The sequence below is a fragment of the Arachis hypogaea genome, chromosome 3, assembly GCF_003086295.3.
Source record: "Arachis hypogaea cultivar Tifrunner chromosome 3, arahy.Tifrunner.gnm2.J5K5, whole genome shotgun sequence".
In the NCBI taxonomy this organism is placed as follows: domain Eukaryota; kingdom Viridiplantae; phylum Streptophyta; class Magnoliopsida; order Fabales; family Fabaceae; genus Arachis; species Arachis hypogaea.
In genome coordinates, this window is record NC_092038.1 from 109233829 (window position 1) to 109239151 (window position 5323).

Consider the following 5323-nt stretch of genomic DNA (forward strand, 5'->3'; position numbering starts at 1 on the left):
GCTGTCTCTGTAGGAATCCCCAGTGTCTTCGTGCAATGCGGGGCTCAACAAATTCAGCAATTTCAGGTGGGAGGATGAGAAGGTGTTCATTATTATAATTTCTTTCCACTAGAATGGGAAACATCTGCTCGCAGTAACGGTTAGTAAACCTGGAAGTGTCCTTTACTGGGAAGGCTTTCTCTTGTTGATTTACCTTGATAATCCTCTTGATTCTTTTTGTTGAGGGTTTCACCGCTGTTGAAGATGGTTCTGCCACTAATATTTTTTTTTGTTCCTCTTCTTGCTGGTGGTTTGGGAGTAACTTTCTCCTTGCCTTTCTTGGTGGCCATCCTAAAAAGGGAAAGAGAATGTAACTTTATAAAATTAAGGGTTAGAGCAAGGAAAGAGATGGTATAGGTGATAATCAATGCACGAGAAAGAAGGATGTTGTTAACACATGGTCTAGACTACATGTGAAAAGTCAATCAATGGAATTATAGCAAGTGCATATGATGACAATTGAATGCAAGGTGTTTATTGGAATGCCGGCAAAGGCATGTGTAGCATGGATCAAGCATTTAATGTCCAAGTTAGATTACCAAGTCTGTCAAACTAACAATCTGTTTGTATGGACAATTATATTTAATTAATAAAATATAAAAATAGTTTTGTGAAAAACAGGCATTAAAGTAGGATAACATAAAAGTAGTGCATGACGCCATACGGACTTTTTCACAAACACTTAGCATGCATGGTAAATAAGGTATTGAAAGTATTAAATTGAACATGCAAGCAACCTATAAAAAGTAGTATATAATTGTCAAACAATTCCTTAATAATCCAGAAGCAAAATATAGAAAATAATGACCTAAATAAATTTCCAACACCAATAAAAAAGGGTTTAAAAAGAAAAAGGAAAAAGAAAACATAGATAATAAAAGTAAAAAGAAAAAGAAGAAAAAAAACATAAAAATAAGAATAAGAATAGAAAAGTAAAGAGGGAAGAAGAAAAGAAAAAACCTTGATAATGGTGGTGAAAAAGAGGAAGGAGAAAGTGAGAAAAAAGGAAGGAGGAAGAAGGGAGAAGAAAGAAATAAGAAGGGATAAGAAAAAATTAGGGTTTGGGGAAGAAAAGATAAGATAATTGGCTGATCTGGATAAGCTGTGCGCCGCATGTGACGCGGTTGCATGGTGTGTGGTGTTTTCAAGTGATGCTAACGCGTAGGTCACGCGGTCGCGTGAGTTGATTTGTGCTATTGGCACGAGAGCAGCCTCACGTTCGCGCAACTCTCTGTTTGAAACTCATTTTGCCAAATTTTAGGGTGAGGTGTTCGCGTGGTTGACGTGATCATGTGAATGGCCATATTTTGAAAATGACGTGGACGCGTGGTACATGCGTTCACATGGTAGGGCTTGTGCTCTCAGCACGGTTCCAACCCCTCTCCATCACAACTTACTGGCATACACCCACTTACATCGATTTTACAGGGCCATGCGTTTGCGTGAGTGACGCGGACGTGTGGGGAGGCTATTTTGCAAACAACGTGAACGCGTTAGTGACGCGGTCGCGTGGTAGGGCTTGTGCCAAAGGCACGCCTCCAGCCACACTTTCGCGTGACTCTCTGTTCAATTTTGTTTTCTTCCCAGCGCTCATATGACGCGGACGCGTCGGGGATGCTGTCACGTCGCGTGCTTCCCCCTTCTTTTTTTTTATATAGGCAATATGCAAATGCAGATGCAAACTATATGCACTAGGACTGAGAAGAGTTATTGAAAAAGGAAATTAAGGAGAAGGAAAAGAACAATCATACCATGGTGGGTTGTCTCCCACCCAGCACTTTGCTTTAACGTCCTTAAGTTGGACGCTCCACTAGCTCAGTCTTCTGCTGTGGGTGGATCTTCCAAGAGGAAGATCTCTAGCTCTTTCATTTTTGCCATCTTCTCGCCATGATATAACTTCAAGTGATGTCCATTGACCTTTATAAGTTCAGAGCTTGAAGGATGGCTCAAGTGAAAGACTCCGTATGGCTCCGTCTTCTCTACTCGATAGGGACCGTCCCATCTGGATCTCAGCTTGCCTGGCATGAGCCACATTCTGGAGTTGTAAAGGAGGACTAAGTCCCCAGGTTGGAACTCTCTTCTCTTGATGTTCTTATCATGCACAGCTTTCACCTTCTCTTTGTACAGCCTGGAGTTTTCATAAGCTTCTAGGCGAAGGTTCTCTAATTCTTACAGTTGCAACTTCCTTTCATCTCTGGCTTTCTCAAGTTCCATGTTGCATTCCTTTACCGTCCAGAAGGCTTTGTGTTCTAACTCAACTGGGAGGTGACAGGCTTTTCCATAAACTAAGCGAAAAGGACTCATCCGATTAGTGTCTTGTATGCTGTCCGATATGCCCAAAGCGCATCTTGGAGCCTGGTGCTCCAGTCCTTTCTATGAGGCTTGACTATCTTTTGCAGTATGTGCTTTATCTCTCTGTTAGACACCTCGGCTTACCCATTAATCTGAGGGTGATAGGCTGTTGATACTTTATGAATTATCCCATGCCTCTTCAGTAATCCTATTAGTCTCCTGTTACAAAAGTGAGTGCCTTGATCGCTCACGATAGCTCGTGGTGATCCAAAGCGACAAATAATATGGCTTCTAATAAAGGAAATAACAGTGTTACCGTCATCAGTACGGGTAGGAATTACTTCCACCCATTTGGAAACATAATCTACAGCTAACAGTATATAAAGGTGACCATTAGAATTTGGAAATAGACCCATGAAGTCAATGCCCCAAACATAAAAAATTTCACAGAAAAGCATAATTTGTTGAGGCATTTCATTCTTCTTAGATATATTACCAAACTTTTTGGCAAGGAGAACAAGATTTACAAAGGTCAGCAGCATCTTTAAAAAGAGTAGGCCACCAGAATCCACAGTCTAAAACTTTTCTAGCTGTTCTTTGAGGGCCAAAATGTCCTCCACTCTCAGATGAGTGGCAGACCGCTAAAATGGACTGGAATTTTGATTGAGGTACACACCGTCTAATTACCTGGTCAGCACCATACCTCCATAGATATAGATCATCCTATATATAATATTTGGACTCGCTTTTCAGCTTATCTCTTTGATGCTTAGTAAAATCGGAAGGAAAAGTGTGGCTAACTAGATAATTAGCTACAGGTGCATACCAATGAACTACTTCAGATACTGCCTATAAGCTATCAAATGGAAAAGTATCATCGATAGAAATGGAGTCATCTTTAATGTGCTCAAGGTGACTCAAGTGGTCTGCCACTAAATTTTGGTTACCACTCCTATCCTTAATTTCTAAATCAAATTCTTGCAGCAGCAGCCTCCAACGTATTAGCCTTGGTTTAGACTCCTTTTTAGCTAATAAATATTTCAGAGCTGCATGGTCTGAGTACACTACTACCTTAGTACCAAGTAAATAGGCTCAGAATTTATCCAGAGCAAAACAATAGCTAGAAGCTCTTTTTCAGTAGTAGTGTAATTAGATTGAGCGGCATCTAAAGTCTTAGATGCATAAGCAATTACAAAAGGATCGTTACCTTCATGCTGAGCTAGTGCTGCTCCTACTGCATGATTGGAGGCATCACACATGATTTCAAATGGTTGACTCCAGTCTGGTCCTCGCACAATCGGAGCTTGAGTCAGGGCGGTCTTCAGCTTATCAAACGCTTGTTTGCAATTCTCACTGAACTTGAACTCAATATCTTTCTGCAGTAGTCTGGATAAAGGTAATGCTACCTTACTGAAGTCCTTAATGAATCTCCTGTAAAAACCTACATGGCCAAGGAACGAACGGACTTCCCTCACAGAGGAGGGATAAGGTAAACTAGAAATAACATCCACCTTTGCGGGGTCTACAGAGATACCAATATCAGAAACAACATGTCCTAAAACAATTCCTTGTTTCACCATAAAATGACACTTTTCAAAATTTAAAACAAGGTTTGAACTAACACACCTGTCCAATACTCTAGATAAACTATCCAAGCAAAGGCTAAATGAATCACCAAATACGCTAAAGTCATCCATAAAAACTTCCATACAATTCTCAATGAGATCAGAGAAAAGACTCATCATACACCTTTGGAAAGTAGCTGGTGCGTTGCATAAGCCAAAGGGCATTCTCTTATAACCTGTATAACCATCTAGAAAGCAGTAATGAGATTTACCTGATAGGAAATCAAGCATCTGATCAATGAATGGCTAGGGGTAATGATCCTTGCGAGTGGCTTGGTTGAGACGCCTGTAGTCAATGCAAACTCTCCAGGAGTTCTGCACTCTGGTTGTCAGAAGTTCTCCACGCTCATTTCTTATTGTTGTGACTCCAGACTTCTTGGGCACCACTTGCACTGGGCTGACCCATTTGCTATCTAAGATGGGGTAAATGATATCTGCTTCAAGTAGTCTGGTTACTTCCTTCTTGACAACTTCTAAGATGGTTGGATTCAATCTTCTTTGAGGTTGACGGACAGGCTTTGCTCCTTCTTCTAAGAATATTCTGTGTTCACAAACTTGAGAGCCGATGCCTACTATATCCGCCAAGCTCCATCCAATTGCTTTCTTATGTGTCCTCAATACACTAAGCAGTTATTCTTCTTGTTGGGAAGTGAGCTCCCTTGCAATGATAACTGAAAACTTCTGCTTGTCCTCAAGGTAAGCATACTTGAGGTGTGGAGGAAGGGGCTTTAATTTCATTTTCTGCTCATAGCTTGGCTCTGGATCATGTGGGGCTGGTGAAAATGGCAAAGAATCTTCATTATGTTCAGAGAGTGTCACCACACTTGGATCTTGCTCCGTGTGCTTCTCCTCCATTTCTTCCTGGTGAATTATAGCTATAATTTCATCAATGATGTCGCATTAGAATATGGAGTGATATTTCAGGGGATGCTTCATAGCTTCATACATATTGAAGCTCACTGTTCTGCCATCTATCTCAAAAGAATAGGTTCCCGAAAAAGCATCCAGCTTGAACTTCGAAGTCTTCAAAACAGTCTTCCAAGCAGGATTGATGATGGCTTTCTTGAGTCATTTTGGGGCATCTCCAAGATATAGAGGTCAATGGGGAATGTGAGCCCCTTAATGCTCACTAACACATCTTCAGCAATTCCAACCACTGTAATAATGCTTTTATCTGCTAACACAAAACGAGCTGCCGACCTTTTTAAGGGAGGGAGCCTTAAAGCATTATATATAGACAAAGGCATAATACTCACGCACACTCCTAAATCACACATGCAGTCAGAAAAATTTATGCCTCCAATGGTACAGTTAACTATACATGGACCTGGATCACTACATTTTTCAGGTATATTTCCCATTAAAGC